The 22,972-nt window shown below is 50.2% G+C and overlaps 1 protein-coding gene and 1 long non-coding RNA gene across 3 annotated transcripts in view; one reads left to right on the top strand and one right to left on the bottom strand.

Moving 5' to 3' along the window:
* Positions 1 to 22,972, top strand: part of LOC146863604 (uncharacterized) — a 426,298-nt gene that overhangs the window by 181,422 nt on the left and 221,904 nt on the right. Inside the window, exon 1 of one of the 2 annotated variants that reach the window (XM_085627626.1) lies at positions 14,874 to 14,914. The exons of the other annotated variant lie outside the window; for it this stretch is intronic. The gene's annotated coding sequence lies outside the window, so the exon portion shown is untranslated. Of the gene's footprint in view, positions 1 to 14,873; positions 14,915 to 22,972 lie in introns of those variants that run through there. 2 annotated transcript variants of the gene reach the window in all.
* Positions 11,516 to 18,483, bottom strand: LOC146863605 (uncharacterized). The gene is made up of 2 exons (XR_014969049.1): positions 16,435 to 18,483; positions 11,516 to 16,327 (listed from the first exon to the last, which is right to left on the bottom strand). It is a non-coding gene; the product is annotated as an uncharacterized LOC146863605 (long non-coding RNA).

The raw sequence follows: 22,972 nt of genomic DNA, 5'->3' as shown, positions 1-22,972 counted from the left end.
GCCTCTTCTGCGTTTATAGTGCTTGAGTGATGGATTCCTGTGGTGCTGTGTCTGTTGTGCTGTTCTGGTGATGGAGTGGCAGATTCCAGTGGTGCTGACCCTGTTCTGCTGTTCTGGTGATGGAGTTGAAGATTTCTCTGGTGCTGAGCCTGTTGTGCAGTCCTGGTGTGGCGGTTCACTGACAGAATATCGAAACCACAAATATCATGGGACACAAATGTCGAGTCAAAAATATCTAACACAAAAATATTGTTTTCCTATACCTCTGTAAATGACAAAAATTTTGAAAAAAAATAGGTTCTGTAATAATATCGGTTACAAAATGTAGTTCATGATTAAATAATAATTAACTAAAGTTAGGTTGCTTCCAACCCTGTACCCCTATAAACCCCACAACCCGCACCTGAAACTTAACGTAATAAAAAAAGTTATTAAACTAAACATAATCAATTACCAATTAAATCATTATTATTAATTAAATATTAATTAAAATCAATTATCTTTCTACCCTGTACCACTATCAATCCCACAAGCTGCTAAGGCACTAAAAATAACAATAAACTAATAAATTAAGTTTTAAAACAACAAATATTTTACAAACTATATAAAAAATAACAATAATTACACAAACAACTTATAACATATATAATTAAAATATATACTAAAATACAATAAAATAATTTTTAAAACAGCATTATTAGCAGCGATATTTTTTGTAAACAACATTAACAACAGAGATATTTGTTGACATCGATATTACTTACCTTAAAATCGATATTCTTGTCAAGGATGATCTTGCACATGCTATTTTTGCATCACATTATTCCAAACTCGATATTTTTGTCTCGCGATATGTTCATTTAAATATTTTGTCTAAATACCGCTGTGCAATTTTGGTGCTGGAGCAGAAGATTCCTGTGGTACTGAGTCTGTTGTGCCGTTCTAGTGCTGGAGTGGCAGATTCCTGTGGTACTGAGTCTGTTGTGCCGCTCTAGTGCTGGAGTGGCAGATTCCTGTGGTACTGAGCCTGTCGTGCCATTGTAGTGCTGAAGTGGCAGACTCCTGTGGTACTGAGTCTGTTGTGTCGTTCTAGTGCTGGAGTGGCAGATTCCTGTGGTACTGAGTCTGTCGTGCCATTGTAGTGCTGGAGTGGCAGATTCCTGTGGTACTGAGTCTGTCGTGCCATTGTAGTGCTGAAGTGGCAGACTCCTGTGGTACTGAGTCTGTTGTGTCGTTCTAGTGCTGGAGTGGCAGATTCCTGTGGTACTGAGTCTGTTGTTGGAGTGGCAGATTCCTGTGGTACTGAGTCTGTTGTGCCGTTCTAGTGCTGGAGTGGCAGATTCCTGTGGTGCTGAGTTTGTTGTGCCATTCTGCTGCTGGAGTGGCAGATTCTGGTTGCTTTGGTGCGGTGGTTGTTTCAGAATCCTCATTGCAGGTCATCTTGGTGTGTGTGGTATTCTACGTGGTCAGAGAGTTGTCTGTTGATGACTTTGACTGCGTACAGGAACAGCAAGATGGGCTGGTAGTTGCTGGGTACTTTGGGGTTGGCTGATGTTTTTTGGAGGAGGGCAGTGACTGGTGTGTTTTTAGCTACCTGAGAAGTTGGCTGTCTTGAGGGGGGTGTTGATGGTGGAAGTGGGTGCAACGCTGATCGTGGTTCTTCCCAGGTTGGAGCCTCAGATCTGTGGGCACCCATGAGTGGACAGTCTTCATTATTGCTGCAGTGTCCTCGATGATTAGACGTTCCATATCATCAATTGGTAGTCTTTGGTAGTCTTTGGTAGTCTTTGGTTGGTGAGTTTACCAGGCTTGGAAGGTGGACGGGGTTCGGCTGGGGTTCTATGTTGCTGTAGATCGGTGTGATTTTTTTTGGAAGAAATCTGAGAGGTTGTTGTAGAGTTCTTGTATAGGGGTCATGGTTTGGGTTGCGCTGTTGTGTTGGTGAGTTCCTTGATGGTAGTGAAAAGTTCCTTTCCATAGTTGAGGCAGGTGTCTTTCTCTGCGTCTGGTACTATGCAGGGATTTTCATTATGTGGGATTTGTGCAGATTTGCAGACCGACCTACTCCCTCTGCTTTTAGGATTTCTCGGTTTTGTTTGGAAATCTTTTAGATTCTTCAGGGATTGGCCAACTCCTCCTCATAGTTAAACGTTCAGTAAATTAAGTGTATAGTTTTCCTGGTAATTATTTTATGAGTCTCAATAAGAAGTTTATGAACATCCAAGTGAATGAGAGTCAATTCCATGCAAACGCCTTTGTTTTAAATCCTTTTATGTGCTTAGTGTTTGCAGACTGTCCTGCAGTTTTTCATACAGGATACATGCAGCCAAAACGTGTTTCACCCCTTACAATGCCAGTGTTGTCGGGGGCTTTCTCAAGGCTGAAAAGTCCAATGCCCAAGACATTATGTGGACTGTTTGCCGTTTCTTTCATTACTGTTGCAGGTGTAGAGCTTTGAGACTTGTGCCGAAGTATTTTGTTGCTGTTTTTATGATGTTCTTCATGTTGTTAATTTTTTAAGGCAATTTATTTGACTTGGATACAGACTTGATGGCGAATTACATTGTGTCTTTACAGATACAAAAATGACCTGCAGTCAGAATATTAGTGAGTCTCGTCTCTCCTTGGAAACCCAGGCCATAAAAGGACTACGTTTGAATATGATAAATAAAACGCCTGAGAAAGATATCACCCTATGTAATAAAGGAACAGCTTGCCCTGGCTGTGGCAACACTAAGGGTCTCATTACTATGTCGGGTGGAATCTTTCTGCCCGACTCCTTCTCGTATTCAGTTCCGACCGCCTAGCGATCAGTGGTTCCGCACGACCTATTATGATGCTTCCGAATACTGTTTGGAAGGACTCCCGTTGACTTCAACAGAAGCCTGTGATCTGACTGACAAGACAGGCTCCGATGGGGAAAAGGGGTATCTGTGAAAAACCTTGCATCTTGTGGCGGGCACCCCATGTTGCCTGTCACACAGTGTGCGGTTTTACAACGGGGTCCCTTGAGTACCCCACTAACCCAAAACAGGAGGACTCAAAATTAAGGGTGCCTTCTAGGGGCCCCCTAAGTCAGTTTCCGACAGCCTTTTCATGTTGGACAGACCGAGTCAGACAGGCTTTCAGAATCTGAAATCGTAATCGGTCCAATTGCTGGTCGCAACTGATTCGGAATAACTGAATGGTTCCCGTTCCGACTATGAGCATCGTAATCAGAATTGTTTCCGACCAAGTCGGGCAGATGGGTTTCAACACGGTCTAGGAGAATCCGACTGTCGTTGGAGGCTTTCTGCCCGATCTCGTAATGAGGCCCTAGTTGTATTCCTATAATGCTTCCTATATAGGAACGCCTGAGAAATAACTCTTTAACAGTGAACAGTGTTCATCAATGAAATGGCACCAGGAACACTATAAATAAAATCAAAATCTAATTGGGGTGGAACAGCTTGTTAATGTCTGTAACATACATAGAGAGGATGGCGAGTAAGCTTAGCAGTGGCCTCAGGCAGCCTTGTCTGCAGCTCTTTGATGATGAATGCCCTGTCCAGCCCCTCCTCACCCCATCCTGTGCCGTGCTAGACCAGAGGCATTCAAGGGGTCACACTTGGCTTTGATCCAAAGGGTAAGGCCCTGAAGACGTCCAGTGCAGCTCAGCAGAACCCCCTGTGATACTGGCATGGTTTGCCCCATACTGCGTCTTGCAGCCCCGGAGTTGCCCTGGATAAAGTGCTGGTCGCACTGTGGCCTGATCCCAGCGCCTTTCAAAAGCACCTGATATAGCACCATCCAGGAGCCACTTCTAGAGTTTCACATCCCTAGACTGTGAGTCACCACAAACAAACGTATTTCCCTGTACTCTCTGCCTTTCATTTCACAAATCACAACCTCTCTTCTTTGAAAATCAAACCCTGCCGCAAGCACCCAATCACGGTTCATCTATCAATGCCAACCACCAGCTCGTGAAGTCACATTCCCTTTTACTGATCACTCTTGACTCATCCATTCAAGCTTCCTTGAGAGCACAAGACCCCCCCCAGTTAATAACCATAACCAATAACCACAGACTTCAGCATCATGGTGCCTGGGGTGAAGCGCTTCAATGCCTCATCGGGAGGAGTCAGCGCTACATAAATGCTAATACAACACAGTGCAATGCTGCAGGTTTCTGCTTCCACTCATGGTGTTGTCTTGGGGTTTTGAGTCCTTGGACTCTTGAATAGGTATCTCTGGTGCTGGGGCTTGTATTGTTTGCTGCTGGTTGGGTTTACTGTATTCTTCCGGTGCCTTTGCTGCCATGTGAGGTTGTCTTACAGGTGTGTGGGTGATTTGTACATGTTGTCCCATGCTGTTGTTCCAATCACTGTCTTAGTTATTGGTGCTTTTGTTCAGCTCTCCGCCTGGGCTGCGGATCTTGCACAATGTATTTTATGTTTCTCCTGCGGGGGTCTCTGTGTAACTTTCACATCTGGGAGCACTTGCTTTAGTCTCTCCCATTCCAATCTATTATAGTTTTCATGCAAGTGCATGTGATGCTGCCCGAAGTTTCCGAAGTTTACTTGTTATAGACGTTGTGCAGGTTCTGTTATGAATCATTGTCTCCTTCTGCCCTAACCTTCTTCATTGTTGGAAGGCGGACCCCGAGGAGTCGGTGAGACCACCAAGGGGGGCCCTCTCACTGCACGAAGTAGCCGAGCACTGCCGAGAAGTCTCCTGAGAGATCCTTCTCCTATTACGTACTAGCACAGTAACACCACCACACCGGACTCAAGGAGGTTGTCTCAAGACAAGCAATTCTTTATCATCAATAAAAGGTTACGAGTTCAATATTTACACGAAGGGATCGAGGGATCCACCAAAAGTCTCAATGTCTCTTTGGAAGGGTAGGGGTAGCGGGACAGTCTTTGGCAGGAATGTGGTACGAGGGTACCTGGGGCCCAGTTCTTATCCTCAAGCTGGAGGACCTCCGATCTCGGTGAGGTCGAGCCGCGACGGCGTCAGCAGGGCTCTGGCGTACAGTTCGTGGAGAGCCGCGATTCAATCAGCAGGGCTCTCAAGATGGTTTCTGCTCAGCTCGAGCCGCGACGTCGTCAGCAGGGCTCCGAGGAAGGTTTCAGCGAGGTTGGGCCGCGACAGCGTCCGCAGGGCTCCGATGTTCCAGGTGGTTCAGAAAGGGTTCACAAGAGGGAGCCGCGACGCAGTCAGCAGGGCTCGTGATGGTTCTGGCAAGAGTTCTTCTCCGTCGGGTCAGCCGCGATTCGGTCAGCAGGGCTCTCGACTCCGGGATACAACTGTCGAGCTGTGGTTGGGTCGCCCCAGATATAGGTCTGGAGCCCTTTGATGTCCGGACCTATGCGCCCGAGGGGGCGGAGTGGCCGGGTGGAGGTGGCCAGACGCCCAGCAGGAGAGGCGCCAGGCCCATGGGAGTTGCAGGGCGATCACACCTCGAGAGGGGAGGACAGTTGGGGGTCCCATCGATACTGTCCTCCGCCGGGGGCGATGAATGGTTCCTGCGGCACCCCCTGGCCAGTTCGTGGTGCCTAGATGTCGGGGCTTCGCTGGGGTCGAGGCCGGGTTGAGCGGGGTCGCGCTGGCTGGTGCAGGGTGTGACGTGGATGCCAACAAGATGGCGGGGCCACGAGGAGTATGCGACCACGTGCAGCTCCGGGTGAAGGGCCTTGGGGCAGTTCAGACGGGTGGCCCGTGAAGGCCGGGGTGGGGAACGGGCACAATCCAGGGGGTTAAGGACCACGCCACGAGGCCGGGTCCAACAGGCGTCCCCCCCAGCCGAAGGCATGGAGAGTCACCCATCTCCTTGGGGATTCTCCTCGTCAAGGCGGAAGAAGCGGGACAGGCCGTCGGCGTTGGCGTGGTCATTGCCGGGCCGGTGTTTGACGGCAAAGTCCATCCCTTGTAGCGAGATGGACCACCGCAGCAGCTTGGGGTTCTCGCCCCGCATTTGCATTAACCATTGCAAGGGCCGGTGGTCGGTCTGGACCCGGAAGTGGGTGCCAAAGAGGTAGGGCCGGAGCTTCTTGAGGGCCCACACCACAGCGAAGGCCTCACGCTCAATAGTGCTCCAGCGTTGCTCTCGGGGCAGTAGTCGTCGGCTGATGAAGGCCACTGGTCGGTCGAGCCCCTTTTCGTCGGCTTGGGATAGGACGGCCCCGATCCCATACTCGGAGGCGTCCGTCTGCACCACGACCTCCTTCTGGTAGTCCGGGGCTTGCAGCACCGGGGCAGTACACATGGCTGTCTTTAGGGTGTCGAAGGCTGTTTGGCAGCGGGGTGTCCAGTGTACCTTCTTGGGCTGCTTTTTGGACGTTAACTCTGTGAGGGGGCCAACAATGCTCCCATAGTCCCGGATAAACCGCCGGTAGTATCCGGTGAGGCCCAGGAAGGCCCGGACAGCGGTCTGGGTAGTGGGGGGTTCCCAGGTCTGGATGGCATCAATCTTCGCTTGGAGGGGGGCCACCTGCCCGCTCCCCACTTGATGGCCCAGGTAGGTCACGGATCCGTGGCCGATTTGGCATTTGCTGGCCTTGATTGTGAGCCCGGCCCGCTGGAGGGCGGCCAGGACGGCCTTCAGGTGGAGGAGGTGCTCGGCCCAGTGGTTGCTGTACACGGCAATGTCGTCTAGGTAGGCCGCGCTGAAGGCCTCAATCCCGGCCAAAACCTTGTTCACCAGTCTTTGGAAGGTGGCCGGGGCGTTCTTCATTCCGAAGGGCATCACCCGAAAGTGGTAATGCCCATCCGGAGTCGAAAAGGCGGATCTTTCTTGGGCGCCGGGGGTGAGCTGGATTTGCCAGTACCCGGCGGTGAGGTCCAGCGTGCTCAAGTAGCGAGCGGCCCCTAGGCGGTCGATGAGTTCGTCGGCCCGGGGTATCGGGTGTGCGTCCGTCTTGGTTACTACATTCAGGGCTCGGTAGTCTACGCAAAATCGCAACTCCGGGGGGTGACCGGGAGCTGCGGCCTTGGGCACCAGGACGACAGGGCTGGCCCACGGGCTGTCGGAAGGCTCGATGACCCCCAGGGCCAGCATCTTCGCTACTTCGGCCTGGATGCAGGCCCGCACTCGGTCAGGCACCCGGTAGGCTCTGTGTCGTATGGGGGGGTTCTCCCCGGTGTCGACGTCGTGGACGCACCAGTGGGTCACCCCCGGGGTGAGAGAGAAGAGGGCTGCGTAGTCCCGCAGTATTCGCTGGCAGTCGTTGCGCTGTTCCGGGGTCAGGGACGAGGCGAGTTGGACCCCTTTGATCGATCCATCGTGAATGTCGGATTGCAAGAGGTCGGGCAAGGGCTCGGAGTCGTCCTCGCCCCCCTCGTCGGTCGCCAGCAGCAGGCTCAGTTCGGTCCGGGCGAAGTGGGGTTTTAGCCTGTTAGCATGTAGGACCCGGAGGGGGTTCCGGGGGGACTCCAGATCGACCAGGTAGGTGACGGGACTTTTCTTCTCCACCACCTTGAAGGGCCCGGTCCACTTGTCCTGGAGGGCGCCGGGTTCGACCGGGGCCATGACCCATACTTTCTGACCTGGCTCGAATTCTACAGTAGAAGTGTTGCGATCGTACCACCGCTTCATGTCCTCCTGGCTGGCCTCGAGGTTGGCTTCGGCTATGGCTCGGAACTTGCGGGTCTGGTTTCGGAGGGTCAGGAGGTATCGGTAGACGTCAAGAGGGGCGCCTCGGGGCTTCATCTCCCAGCCCTCCTTGACCAGGCTGAGCGGTCCGCGGACCGGGTGTCCATACAATAGTTCAAACGGGCTGAACCCCAGGGACTTCTGCGGGACCTCCCGATAGGCAAACAGGAGGCAGGGCAGCAGGACATCCCATTTCCGCCTGAGGGGTTCTTCCAGGCCCTGGATCATCCCTTTCAATGTTCGGTTGAACCGCTCAACCAGTCCGTTCCCCTGAGGGTGATATGGGGTCGTGAACTTGTATGTGACCCCGCATTGTTGCCACAGGGACCGCATATACCTGGAGATAAAGTTCGTGCCGCGGTCGCTCACCACTTCGCTGGGGAATCCCACTCGGGAGAAGATCCCCATCAAGGCCCGGCCTACCACAGGGGCCGTTATAGTTCTGAGCGGGACCGCCTCCGGGTACCTGGTGGCGTGGTCCACGAGGACCAGGATGAAGCGGTGGCCCAGGGCGGTTTGTTGGTCCAGGGGTCCCACAATGTCGATTCCGACTCGTTCAAACGGGGTGCTGACGGCGGGAAAGGGCTGGAGGGGGGCCTTGACCCGACCCCCCGTCTTTCCGCTGGCTTGGCAGGTCTGGCAGGACCGGCAGTGGTTGTCCACATCTCTCTGCATCCGGGGCCAGTAGAAGTGGGTCACCAGACGACTGTACGTTTTGTCTTGCCCCAAGTGTCCGGCGAGGGGCACATCATGGGCCAGGTTGAGAAGGAACTCCCGGAAGCGGAGGGGGACCACCAACACGCGGCTGGCCCCGAGTTCTGCTACTTTCTGTTCACTGTACAACAGGCCCTCGGCCCAGTAGATCCAGTGGGTGCCGGTCTGGTCACCGTTGGCTTGCGCGGTCGCCTGCTGTCGGACCCCTTCGAGAGAGGGACAGGACTGTTGCTCTTGCTGGAACTGCTCTCGGGTGGGGCCCCCTTCGTGTTGCCATTGCGTCAGCTCTGGTAGGGCGCTCGGAGAAGCCATCTCTTCGGGGGAGGATTGGCTGGGCCCAGGGTCGGTGTCCGCTTCCTCCTCGCTGCTGGCGGGAGGGGGTGTGAGCCCCTCGGGTCGGGCGGTCCCGGAGGTCGAGGATGAGCGGGGGGCCTGGGCGGTCATGGACCGGGTGATGGCGCAGGCCCAATCAGCCAGTCCCAACATTCGGAGGTGCTCTCGTCATTCTACTTGGGCCCAGGGGGAACTCTCCAAGTCGTTCCCCAGGAGGCAGTCGACCGGGGCGTCGTCGCGCACTGTCACCTTCAGCAGGCCCGTCACCCCTCCCCACTCGAAGGGGACCAGGGCCATCTGGCACAGGCTTTCACTGTTGTCGGCCATCCGTACAGGGCACAGCACATTCGGTAGAATCTGTTCAGGGGTCACCAGGTGGCAGCGGACAGCGGTGATACTGGCGCCGGTGTCGCGAAGGGCTTCGGCCCGTTGTCCGTTGACCGTGACCTGCTGCCGGTACTTCTGGGTGTTGGTTGGGATGGGGGTGCAGGGTACCATCTCTCGGCTACCCAGGCAGACCAGGGACATGGCTGCCGGCTCCCACTCAGTGTTTTCTTGGTCGAGGGCCTCTTCTTCCTCTTCTCCTCCCCCCAAGGCGGCGGCTGTCAGCTGCCGGGGCGGGGGCCCGCCGGCCCCGTTTCTTCGGTTCAGAGGGCAGGCCGGGTCGCTGGCAAAGTGTCCGGTTTGTTGGCAGCCATAGCAGGTCACTGGTGGCCGTGGTCCGGGTCGGCCCGGGCCCACCCTTCGCGCTAGGCTCGGGGAGAGATGTGGCTGCGGTGGCCCTCGAGGGGGGCTCCTGGGGGCCCCAGCGGGAGGGTCTCGGTTCCTGTTCGGCCCTCCCGCCCCACCGCGCTGGCGTGGGGGTCCGTTGGGGTTCCTCTGGTACTCCCCCATTGAGCTCCAGGGGACCCGGGAGTTGACCCATCGATCGGCCTCGACGGCAAGTTTTCGCGGGTCGGTCATTTTGCTGTCGAGGAGGTGCTGTCTCAGTTCCACGAAGCAATTGTTGGAAAGATGTTCCCACACGATGAGGTCGACCAGTTGCCCGTAGGTGGTTACTTTGCTGCCTTTGATCCACCCTTCTAGGGCCCGACTGAAAAAGTCCACATATTCCACCCATGTGGTACCCGGGATTTTCTTGCAGTCTCGGAACCGCTGGCGGTACATCTCCGCTGTTAGCCCGTAGCGGGTGAGCAGGGCCTCCTTCATGTGATCGTAGGAGGTCATCACCTCCTCCGGTAGCTGGAGCAGCGTGTCCCGCCCTTCACTCAGGAATCGCCCCCACAGGCCTGCGCCCCAGTCTTTTCGGGGCACTCGATGGGAGGTCATGGCCACCTCGTAGGCCTTGAACCATTGTTGGATATCGTCATTCTTGTAATACTCCTTGACGACCTCCTTCGGGATATGCACCTTGGCCTCGGGAGGCGGTAGAGTGTCTCTAGTACTGGGGGTGTTGGTCCCTCCGTTCTTGGCCTTGATCTCGAGCTCCTTGAGACTGCGCTCGTGCTCAAGAGTTAGTTTCTTTTCCTCCAACTCCCGGTGTCGTCTCTTCTCCTCTATTTCTTCTTGAAGGCGTAGCTGCTCGAGGGCCAGTTTTTTTTCTGCCAGCTGGAGTTCGCCGTCCAGTCGCAGTCGGGCGAGCTCTAGTTCGTGGCTCCGGACCTTTTCCCGCTCTCGTATTTCTTCTTCGGAGAGGCCGGTTTCTAGGCTCTTTCTTCCTCCGGTTGCCGGGGTCAGTGCGGTTGCTGTGGTCTCCGTCAGGGGCAAGGGCCCTTCTTCCTGGGAGGGGCCTGCCCCGGCCTCCAACCATGCCCTCAGAGCTTTCTGCATCTCTTCCTTGGTACCGAGGCTGGTGGTTGCAATGCCTTTGTCTCTGCAGAACTGTTTTAATTCTTTGTGCGTATATTCTTCCAGCCGTTCGGGCTGGAACTCCATTGTCGCGTTGTTTTCCTGGCTGCTCATGATGTTATTCGTTTGGATGGGTAGCTAGTGGGTACTGGCTGGTACGTACTGCGTTCGGCTCGGATCCCGTCGCTGGCCACCAAATGTTGGAAGGCGGACCCCGAGGAGTCGGTGAGACCACCAAGGGGGGCCCTCTCACTGCACGAAGTAGCCGAGCACTGCCGAGAAGTCTCCTGAGAGATCCTTCTCCTATTACGTACTAGCACAGTAACACCACCACACCGGACTCAAGGAGGTTGTCTCAAGACAAGCAATTCTTTATCATCAATAAAAGGTTACGAGTTCAATATTTACACGAAGGGATCGAGGGATCCACCAAAAGTCTCAATGTCTCTTTGGAAGGGTAGGGGTAGCGGGACAGTCTTTGGCAGGAATGTGGTACGAGGGTACCTGGAGCCCAGTTCTTATCCTCAAGCTGGAGGACCTCCGATCTCGGAGAGGTCGAGCCGCGACGGCGTCAGCAGGGCTCTGGCGTACAGTTCGTGGAGAGCCGCGATTCAATCAGCAGGGCTCTCAAGATGGTTTCTGCTCAGCTCGAGCCGCGACGTCGTCAGCAGGGCTCCGAGGAAGGTTTCAGCGAGGTTGGGCCGCGACAGCGTCCGCAGGGCTCCGATGTTCCAGGTGGTTCAGAAAGGGTTCACAAGAGGGAGCCGCGACGCAGTCAGCAGGGCTCGTGATGGTTCTGGCAAGAGTTCTTCTCCGTCGGGTCAGCCGCGATTCGGTCAGCAGGGCTCTCGACTCCGGGATACAACTGTCGAGCTGTGGTGGTGTAGAAAATAGGCCTCAGCTAGGCCTACCCGTGCAAGGGGTTCGCCCTTCTCTGCACAGAGTCCTCAGACTATTAGAAAGAAGTTGGCACAGAATCTGAAATAGAAAATACATAGTTTATTAAACCTCAGGAGGTGGAACCACATTCACCCAGCACCCTGTGGTGCTGAATGAAGGTAGCACCCAGAGTAGAAGAACCATGGGTCTTTTATACCCACACAGGGGCTCAGGAAAAGGACGATGCAAGCATACATGAGAAGAGTTACATACATAGATGGTCATACAGAAATGCACCGTAAATAGTATAGGAGGAGCTAGCAGTTGCTGACTCTGGTAGAAACAACCTGATAGTTACAGACTAAAAACAGATGCATGGACAGTTAGATATTCCTGCGCATGTGCAGGGTAGCAGAGTCTAAGTATAGCCAGTCCTTTAAACAGAGCACAAGGGAAGACAAAATGGCTGCCAGAAATACAAAATGGATTCCACAAAATGTACAGGATAGCCTGTAAATACCAGATGGATTCTGCTAACGCTAATTTAATCGCAGCCAATTTACGACAGACGACCCTTTTAGCGTTAGCTGAAGACATCTCCCATAATCCAGTAGGAAAAATGAAAAATATGCATATTAATTTTTAATAACATTTTTTTTTTTCTTTTCATAAATTTCCTAATTCATTGCTAGGTGGGCATTTCTCATTCTAAATATTGTTAAGCGGGTATGTATGAGGTATAAACAGAAGTACAAAGGGAACAGAGAATTGGGTCATACAGATAGCAGGAGAGAGTAATTACTATTATCAGAAACAGAATTATTAGCTTTCTAGTCCTTAGCAAATCCTAGAACCATCCAGTAAAAACATTTTCAAGGTTCCCATGCATTTCAGTTACCATCAATTTCAATATCAAAGTATCCAACAGTACATATCTAATAAAAACATTTTCGCTAGACTTTTCCAGTGTTTCCTTTATGAGGGCTAGAGTATCTATCATTATACCCAATACAAACATTAAAGCAGTCAGACATATTATTTACAAAAATGATCCTGGATCCAGGGGACCAGGAGGACCATGAGAATTAGGACGAAGAGCTGCAAAGGGTTGCTCCTCCTCAAAAATGGGACGATCAATGGGGTACATTTTCAACAAAAAGAAAAAGAAGTCCTTGGGAAATTAAAGCCGCTGTTCAACCAACCAGAGGGGAGTCTTCTCCCTGTGTCCGTTTGAGCCTCACAGGCAGGCTCTTGTTGTTCCCACGGTGGAGCTGCACAACTCGCAACTCAGGAATCATGGCCTAGTTTCAAGGGAAAAGTTTCTTCTTTCAGGATAGGGCAATCACCCACCAGGGCAAATGCGCTCAGCGATCCTGTCCAGTGTCTCAGGCAGTGCACCAGTTTTCTTCATTTCAATCTAACAGGCACCAGAGACACAGCACCTGTACCCTGAACCCAAGTCCTTCCCTAACTCCTGTATTGCTCTGCTGGCACACTGCTCTTTCGTTGGGGCCATGGATTGCATTCAGTGTGCCCAGGTATCTCCTTTACAGCCACTTTGGGACCAGGATTCAGAGGCCTGATGCTAGGATCTCTGAAGCAACCCTTGTTTCAAAGGGGGTTACCTCAAGCAAAAACCTTCTTCCCTTCCTGGTCGGTCTGTGACTCTCAGCTGGGCATCAAAAGCTTGATCCACGATTTCTCCTTTCTGATTTGTGACCCCGTCTTTCGCCCAAGATAGTAGCAGGGGTACGCTCATCACAATGCTTCCGGCCTTCTACCTTCACTGAGGTCCTGGTTGCCAGCAGTGCCTGTGCAGGTTACCTTCACTTTGACTTCAAGCTGGACTGGTGCTGACTCCTCAAGCTGGATCTGATGTACGCGCCCCTCTGGCAATGGTTGTAAAGCAGCAAATATCTATTGGTGGACAGAACAAAAGGTCTTTAGACAAGGCACAAAAATAATCTATCAACAGAGAGGATAGTCTCAGAATACTTCCTAGTCCAGGGACGCCCCATATATTAACAAGGCACCCTGGAACCACTTTCATATATGTGAGAGTAAATAAAACAACAGTCTGGACCTATTAGCAAGTATAAAAACTCTTTAGTGAACTAACAAGAGTAATACGTCACCCAATGCCAAGCAGTCAAGGAAGTCTGTGTTCATTTCTAAAGACCCTCAAGAAAAAGGAAATGTTATACACGTTTTACTCCTAAACATTGCATTATTTGTACAGGACTGCAGACACTTCTAAAATGATTTTTCTTAATTAAAGCACCTATATTGTATACTCAGGACCATGCTCTCATGTTATAGGAGCAACAGGAAAATCTAACACTGCTAATTTAACAGGGATTCCTATTACATACAGAACTAAAAACTTCAACATAATGGGTACATGTTCTCCAGCGGAACATCTTGTGACTAACAGACTCCTGTAAAACAATATTTTCCTCAAAAATGTTTGCTAAGGATCACATAGACCTCTTCCCTGCATTCTACATTTTCACAATCCAAACTATGCAACATTAGTTCTAGTAAGGACTGTCAGTTTATTTACACAGACTAGCTAATAAAACTAGCAATGCCCTTGCAAAACTGTATGTAGCATGAGAATAACAAACAATAGTGGTGTTGTCACCTGAGAATTTTCAAACAAAAACTACCCACAGCTAGTTCCCCTTAAAGATCAAATAAGGAAACAGCAACCTAGACTACTCATCCTCTCATAATTCCATCAGAGAGGATGGGTAGTAACATAGCAAAATATATTTATTCGTTTTATTAATGCTAATAATGTTTAAAACAGTATTACTGAATAGCCAATTTAATGTCTCATGGTTATTTCACAGACAGTTTAGACAGGCTCAAAAAAAAGTAAGAAAAAGAGAGAGAACACATAAATTTGCCTACCCTTAATTTGTAGAGGAGCTAGCCTCCACTCCCCAGTTTTGACGGTAAGAAACCTGTACCAGGTTTCATTCTGTCAACACTATCAACCCCAATTTGTAGCAACTGAGCATAAACAAACTCTGAGGAGCGAAATAGCACATTTCAGCTAGCCAAAGAACATATTCCTTTAGCAAATGTACTAGTGCAACATGAGACCGCATGAAGTCAAACTGAATCCCATTGCTTCCTGAATTCAACCCTAAAAACATTTATACTATATATATATGGCAGAGCCATTGTCCTTTAAAGAGAGGTCACATATACTATGTGCATTGAGTGCACACAAAAACTTGCTTTTACCAAAAAAGAAAAAGGTAAGCAAAAACCTCTTTCTTCCCCTGCCATTTCGTCTTTCAAATGTCGAAATGTCAAAGCAACGTTGTGCTGAGCCCTACAGGCTTCTAAATGTAGGACTTTGACCTATAACCTATTGCAGCTGTCCCAGCATGCATGCAAGGTTTTCATGCGGTGCTTCCAAGTCAAAGTGACCCTAAAGACCGAAGACAGAGCAGCAAAACCCACTCTGTGTGCCTACCAGCAATTTCAGAGGTAAGCTTAATAACTTCTGCCAATTTTTGTACATTGATATGTATAAGCAGTGTGCCAAGCGGTTGTCTAGCAGTATAGATGGTCTATGCTTACATATGTGCATTTACTGGGGCGTAAGGCAGTTTAAAAACTGATCTGACTGGAGAAAACTCATTTAAATAGTGAATTTTTACCCAATTTCGACTTTGATTTTCAGAGCACTTAAAAATTAACATCCTACAATGTTTTTGCATAATAGTCATCCCCAGAATGTCCTCTACATATCCCAGAGATGTGGCATCAAAAATGTATAATGTATACCCTTATAAAAAAGAGTTTTGTACGCCTGGGTAAAGTGACATTTTCACATGTAATTGACCCCCTATTGCTGTATAGCACGGCTTAAATGAAATTTGGATGCTAGGAGGTCACAGTATCATTATTAGGCATTATAAATAGTAAAAAACGAATTTGTTTTTGCACCTATTTGAAATAACATTTTTTTTTTTTATATAATCAAAATATATTTTTTTTGTTAATAAATCTAATCATTTTGATGAGTCTACATATGAAAAGCGAGCTGCATCCCTTGCCTATTATATTGAAACACATTAATTCTTAGCCCTAAGCACAGAAGCTTATCTTGAAACATCTTAAGTCTGCGCCACTTTTAAATGAAGGACAGCCATTATTATTGAACATCAAAAACCACTCTTATCCTTATTTTAAAAAAAGGCATTAAGAAAAGAAATCCCTACTGTCAATCTGCAAAAATAATGAAACTACATTTCTAACTTTGGAAACAGCAGTCTGAAATGCAGAATTTTACTCCGTGTTTTTGACTTCAACTATTCTCTGTAGCCGGAGTCCGAAATAGAAATGGTCTTGTTGACACAGCTGTTTAACACGTAAAGGTGTCGAAATTCACACGCCTTGCAAGTCAACCCTTCAAGCCAACACAAATCTGTCGTGCTGTATAATGTGAATGCCTTTGAATACCCTATACAAAAGATAAATGCTGTGACATTTTGTATCTGAATTTAGTCTATTGTAAAACACACAATTTCGTTTTTCTCTTTACACAGGTCATCTTAATTTTAACTTTCTAAAGGTAAAACTCTTATCCGATAATCCATGTTAATTTTGCGCCACAATTTCCACTGAGAAAATTAATTCTCAATTGGAAAATCGTTTTTATATAGGCATATAGCCCTTAAAATTTCAAGCAAGAGCATCATTTTACTTTTTGTGTAGGATTAATGCAACAGTTTTAAAAAAAAATAAAAACAGTTTTCTATGGAAAGTCTAACTGGTCTTTGCACAAAATAGGGCAGAGGAAGGCTCCTTGGGTTTCGTTCCTCAGCTGCCCTGTCTCATCAGAGAAGCTAAACCTCAGCGCAGAACCGGGCCACAGCGAGTGCTCCTAGCCCCCACCTTTCTCCAAGGCTGTCCTGCTGCAAGCATTACACATTTTCATGTCAGTGAAGCTTTCTAAGCAGTGATTTCACCTCCTGGTTCACTCCTCTATTTTTAGCCCCCACCTTACAAGCTGCAAGGTCAAAATCTGCCTTGCACAGCCCTGAAGCTGTCAAAGACAAAAAGCCTTCCTAATGTTATCTAAACTGCAATAATTTGCCCTATGGAAACATTTATTTTAATATACAATTTCTTTTCAAGGGTCATAAATTTAGGTTCAATTCTCAGATTAGCAGGTTCAGCTTAAATTAGAACCTACAACCCTGTGGACCCAGCACATTGGCTCACTGAACCACCAAGAACACAAAGCTGCATAGGAACAATTTGCAAATTCGAAATACCCACAATTTTTCCAAGCTAAACTTTTAACGGGTCCCTAATTACTCTTCATTAATACTTTTGTACATTAAGGGTGTCATCAAATCACAGGGGTTGCTCTTTCTCTTGCTACACCCCTCTCAATTTCCTTTTGCGACTTATTGATGGTGATGAGACCAAATTAAATTTACTCCTTAACAATTTCACTTCTCAGAATTCTTTCACATATTCACAGTCATTCAATCACACGCTTTTTCCAGTGCTAGCAACATCCAAAACACAATTTACCACACCATAACATGTAAACACACATTTAACCCACAGATCAACACTTAAGACAGAAACAAAAGACAGCCCACAGACTGTACTTAAACCAAACCATTTGTAAATACTAGTTGCAAGTCATATTCACCAGATTTGGCTGGCAGAACACCAAAAAAAAAACGCTCTGCATCTCATCACTTATGAATGTTACTAAGTGCACAGACCAGGATCCTTTTATGTACATATTTAGTTCCTCGGGGTACTAGTCACCACTTACAAGTATTTTTATTCCATAATGCGCTGTACATTATAGAAGAAAGACCATACTTAATATACATATCCCTATTAGGCGTCCCCTCCGAGGGGGGGTCAGTTGTGCTTCATCAAGTTTCATTTTGGTACCATTCCAAAGGCAACACATCTTTTGAAGTGTGCTAAAGACAGATATGCCAAAAAATAGTGCAGAATATGCAATATTATAATCAAAGTAGCACTTAAGGTACCTTTAGTACGATGTGCCGTTCAAATCAATTCAGTTAGAGAAAATTCTCCTCATTACCTGCCTATGTGAATTGCAAGTCACATATGTCAAAACAAACCAAGTTGGCCAACACAAAATATACCATACTCAAAGCCACAGTAAGCGTTACTAAACTACCTTACCAATCACAGGCATCAAAACCAACAGCAAGCGCCGCAGAAGGACACTTACCAATCACTTGGTGTCCAGATTCATCCTGCCAAGTTCTAAAATCGACCAAATGGTCACTGCACGGTGAATCAACAGAAGAGATCTCAGTCGAGGACCGGTGCCACCTGGATGGTCAGATCAGAAAGAAAGGAAAAGTCGCCGTGGATGCCAAGACTCTGGTCTTATCGGGCAGTGATCACGTCCAGAGCGAGATTCCAATCCTTCGTCGCGACCAATCCTTTGGGCATCCGAGTCACCGATGAGCCCCACGTTGAGGCGCCAATTGTAGAAAATAGGCCTCAGCTAGGCCTACCCGTGCAAGGGGTTCGCCCTTCTCTGCACAGAGTCCTCAGACTATTAGAAAGAAGTTGGCACAGAATCTGAAATAGAAAATACATAGTTTATTAAACCTCAGGAGGTGGAACCACATTCACCCAGCACCCTGTGGTGCTGAATGAAGGTAGCACCCAGAGTAGAAGAACCATGGGTCTTTTATACCCACACAGGGGCTCAGGAAAAGGACGATGCAAGCATACATGAGAAGAGTTACATACATAGATGGTCATACAGAAATGCACCGTAAATAGTATAGGAGGAGCTAGCAGTTGCTGACTCTGGTAGAAACAACCTGATAGTTACAGACTAAAAACAGATGCATGGACAGTTAGATATTCCTGCGCATGTGCAGGGTAGCAGAGTCTAAGTATAGCCAGTCCTTTAAACAGAGCACAAGGGAAGACAAAATGGCTGCCAGAAATACAAAATGGATTCCACAAAATGTACAGGATAGCCTGTAAATACCAGATGGATTCTGCTAACGCTAATTTAATCGCAGCCAATTTACGACAGTGGGGTCGCCCCAGATATAGGTCTGGAGCCCTTTGATGTCCGGACCTATGCGCCCGAGGGGTGGAGTGGCCGGGTGGAGGTGGCCAGACGCCCAGCAGGAGAGGCGCCAGGCCCATGGGAGTTGCAGGGCGATCACACCTCGAGAGGGGAGGACAGTTGGGGGTCCCATCGATACTGTCCTCCGCCGGGGGCGATGAATGGTTCCTGCGGCACCCCCTGGCCAGTTTGTGGTGCCTCGATGTCGGGGCTTCGCTGGGGTCGAGGCCGGGTTGAGCGGGGTCGCGCTGGCTGGTGCAGGGTGTGACGTGGATGCCAACAAGATGGCGGGGCCACGAGGAGTATGCGACCACGTGCAGCTCCGGGTGAAGGGCCTTGGGGCAGTTTGTCGTACTTTGGTATTCGGAACCGCGTAGGGGACAGGGCCCTACCTCTGTCTATTTTGGTATTAGCGAACCGCAAATGGTAAATGCGGCACGTACGAGTGCTTTATGTGCCGTTCTAGCTACGAATGCACTGTGTACACGTATTCTGCTCAACTACGCGGGTTCCATTTTGGAAACAGTGGCCATCTTGTCATTGCCCTCACATAGGCTATGATGGAGTTAATACGGGCCTCACAGTACACGGGCTTTCCCTCTGACTTCTCTGTGACCTGGGCAGCTGGCTCTGCTGCCCCGGGTCAAACCGGTCTCACGAGCTCCCCTTCCTCCTTCCACCTGTGATTCGTATCAGGGCTTGACCCGTCATAAAACCCTTTCATTCTACACAATCCCCCGGCTAATCTCTTCCACACCTGCTTGTTCTTGCTTTATGACTTGTTTCCCAAAACAGGAGATGCTCATATTTATTGGGGGGTCTATTTCCTTCAAACATGGGATCTGAACCTTCCTGTGTAAATCATTGTGGGCTGGCCGAACTGGAATGTGGGATGGTCATCATGACTCTGCTTTTTCGTTTGTAATGTATGCCTTTATATGACCATATCGTAAACCAAGGAATGTATGCCTGGAGCATGATATTTTGTACTTAAGGAGAAGTCCGTTCCTATGATTTTCAGCAGTCTCCTGAGAACATACACGCTGTTGTACTTCTAGGATACCTGTCATTGGTCTGCAGCCAAATAAACGATTCTTTGACTTCACCCAGAAGACTCTGTGTTTCTGTAGGTCCGGAACAGGGTGAAACCCCGAAGTCATAGGGTGTGTGCCCCTGCACCGCTGGGTCTAAAATACCCAGTACTTCAAGTTCAGACGGGTGGCCCGTGAAGGCCGGGGTGGGGAACGGGCACAATCCAGGGGGTTAAGGACCACGCCACGAGGCCGGGTCCAACATTCATGTTAGGGTGACCAACCGTCCGTAAATTTCACGGACAGTCCGTAATTTCGTCCGTCTGTCCGTTGTCCGTGAAGGATTCCCTGTCTGTAATTTTAACCGGGCACCGGTCGCACCACCCTACAGCCGGCACAGCTTCCTTCTTGACTCCGATGCTGCTGAGGTCGGTGTAACAGACTCCGATGCTGCTGAGGTTGGTGTAACAGACTCCGATGCAGCTGAGGTTGGGTGTAACAGACTCCGATGCTGCTGAGGTCGGTGTAACAGACTCCGATGCTGCTGAGGTCGGTATAACAGACTCCAATGCAGCTGAGGTGGGGTGTAACAGACTCCGATGCTGCTGAGGTCGGTGTACCAGACTCCGATGCAGCTGAGGTGGGGTGTAACAGACTCCGATGCTGCTGAGGTCGGTGTAACAGACTCCAATGCAGCTGAGGTGGGGTGTAACAGACTCCGATGCTGCTGAGGTCGGTGTAACAGACTCCGATGCTGCTGAGGTCGGTGTACCAGACTCCGATGCAGCTGAGGTCGGGTGTAACAGACTCTGATGCTGCTGAGGTCGGTGTAACAGACTCCAATGCAGCTGAGGTGGGGTGTAACAGACTCCGATGCTGCTGAGGTCGGTGTACCAGACTCCGATGCAGCTGAGGTCGGGTGTAACAGACTCCGATGCTGCTGAGGTCGGTGTAACAGACTCCAATGCAGCTGAGGTGGGGTGTAACAGACTCCGATGCTGCTGAGGTCAGTGTAACAGACTCCGATGCTGCTGAGGTCGGTGTACCAGACTCCGATGCTGCTGAGGTCGGGTGTAACAGACTCCGATGCTGCTGAGGTCGGTGTAACAGACTCCAATGCAGCTGAGGTGGGGTGTAACAGACTCCGATGCTGCTGAGGTCGGTGTAACAGACTCCGATGCTGCTGAGGTTGGGTGTAACAGACTCCGATGCTGCTGAGGTCGGTGTAACAGACTCCGATGCTGCTGAGGTCGGGTGTAACAGACTCCGATGCTGCTGAGGTCGGTGTAACAGACTCCGATGCTGCTGATGTCGGTGTAACAGACTCCGATGCTGCTGAGGTCAGTGTAACAGACTCCGATGCAGCTGAGGTTGGGTGTAACAGACTCCGATGCTGCTGAGGTCGGTGTAACAGACTCCGCTGCTGCTGAGGTCGGTATAACAGACTCCAATGCAGCTGAGGTGGGGTGTAACAGACTCCGATGCTGCTGAGGTTGGTGTAACAGACTCCGATGCTGCTGAGGTCGGTGTAACAGACTCCGATGCAGCTGAGGTCGGGTGTAACAGACTCCGATGCTGCTGAGGTCGGTGTAACAGACTCCGATGCTGCTGAGGTCGGTGTAACAGACTCCAATGCAGCTGAGGTGGGGTGTAACAGACTCCGATGCTGCTGAGGTCGGTGTAACAGACTCCGATGCTGCTGAGGTTGGGTGTAACAGACTCCGATGCTGCTGAGGTCGGTGTAACAGGCTCCGATGCTGCTGAAGGTCGGTGTAACAGACTCTGATGCAGCTGAGGTGGGGTGTAACAGGCTCCGATGCTGCTGAGGTCGGTGTAACAGACTCCGATGCTGCTGAGGTCGGTGTAACAGACTCCGATGCTGCTGAGGTCGGTGTAACAGACTCCGATGAAGCTGAGGTGGGGTGTAACAGACTCCGATGCTGCTGAGGTCGGGTGTAACAGACTCGAGGCAGCTGAGGTCGGGTGTAACAGACTCCGATGCAGCTGAGGTCGGGTGTAACAGACTCCGATGCTGCTGAGGTCGGGTGTAACAGACTCCGATGCTGCTAAGGTCCGGTGTAACAGACTCCGATGCAGCTGAGGTCGGTGTAACAGACTACGATGCAGCTGAGGTCGGTGTAACAGACTCCGATGCTGCTGAGGTCGGGTGTAACAGACTCCGATGCTGCTGAGGTCCGGTGTAACAGACTCCGATGCAGCTAAGGTCGGGTGTAACAGACTCCGATGCAGCTGAGGTCGGGTGTAACAGACTCCGATGCTGTTGAGGTCGGGTGTAACAGACTCCGATGCTGTTGAGGTCGGTGTAACAGACTCCAAAGCTGCTGAGGTGGGGTGTAACAGACTCCGATGCTGCTGAGGTGGGGTGTAACAGACTCCGATGCTGCTGAGGTCCGGTGTAACAGACTCCGATGCAGCTGAGGTCGGGTGTAACAGACTCGATGCAGCTGAGGTCGGGTGTAACAGACTCCGATGCTGTTGAGGTCGGTGTAACAGACTCCGATGCTGCTGAGGTCGGGTGTAACAGACTCCGATGCTGTTGAGGTCGGGTGTAACAGACTCCGATGCTGTTGAGGTCAGTGTAACAGACTCTGCTGAGGTGGGGTGTAACAGACTCCAATGTTGCTGGGGTCCGGTGTAACAGACTCCGATGCTGCTGAGGTCGGGAGACTCCGGTGCTGCTGAGGTCGGGTGTAACAGACTCCGATGCTGCTGTGGTCGGGTGTAACAGACTCAGGTGCTGCTGAGGTCGGGTGTAACAGACTCCAATGCTGTTGAGGTCGGGTGTAACAGACTCCGATGCAGCTGAGGTCGGGTGTAACAGACTCCGGTGCTGTTGAGGTCGGGTGTAACAGACTCCGATGCTGGTGAGGTCGGTGTAACAGACTCCGATTCAGCTGAGGACGGGTGTAACAGACTCCGATGCTGGTGAGGTTGGTGTAACAGACTCCGATGCTGTTGAGGTCGGTGTAACAGACTCCGATGCTGCTGAGGACGGGTGTAACAGACTCCGGACTCCGATGCAGTACCAAAGCTCAGATACCAGCAGCATTGGAGAGGCACAGTGGGATGGCAACCCTCACACCTTCAGCCCTTGATGAGCTGTTAAGAGGTGCTTGAAGGTGACTGAGATGGGGGGGCTGCAGCTACAGGAGCAGGGGCATCTATTCAGACGCAAACAGACCTTAATGCGTCATGTCTCTGCAATTTAGAGGGGCCTCACACATTCCCTTTCTGCCCAGGGCCCCAAACATCCTAGAACCCCTGATTACCCCCGAGGCAGCACGTGGTTCTCTTCACAGAGCTTAATTACTGTCACTAAATTGTAAGCAAACCTCGGTTCTTCAAACATGCAGTCTATAATTGGAATAAAATAAAGAAATGGCACAATCGCAC

The sequence above is a fragment of the Triturus cristatus genome, chromosome 2_1, assembly GCF_964204655.1.
Source record: "Triturus cristatus chromosome 2_1, aTriCri1.1, whole genome shotgun sequence".
Classification (NCBI taxonomy): domain Eukaryota; kingdom Metazoa; phylum Chordata; class Amphibia; order Caudata; family Salamandridae; genus Triturus; species Triturus cristatus.
The sequence above is the reverse complement of the archived record's forward strand: the minus strand, read 5'-3'. Positions and strand labels throughout refer to the sequence as shown.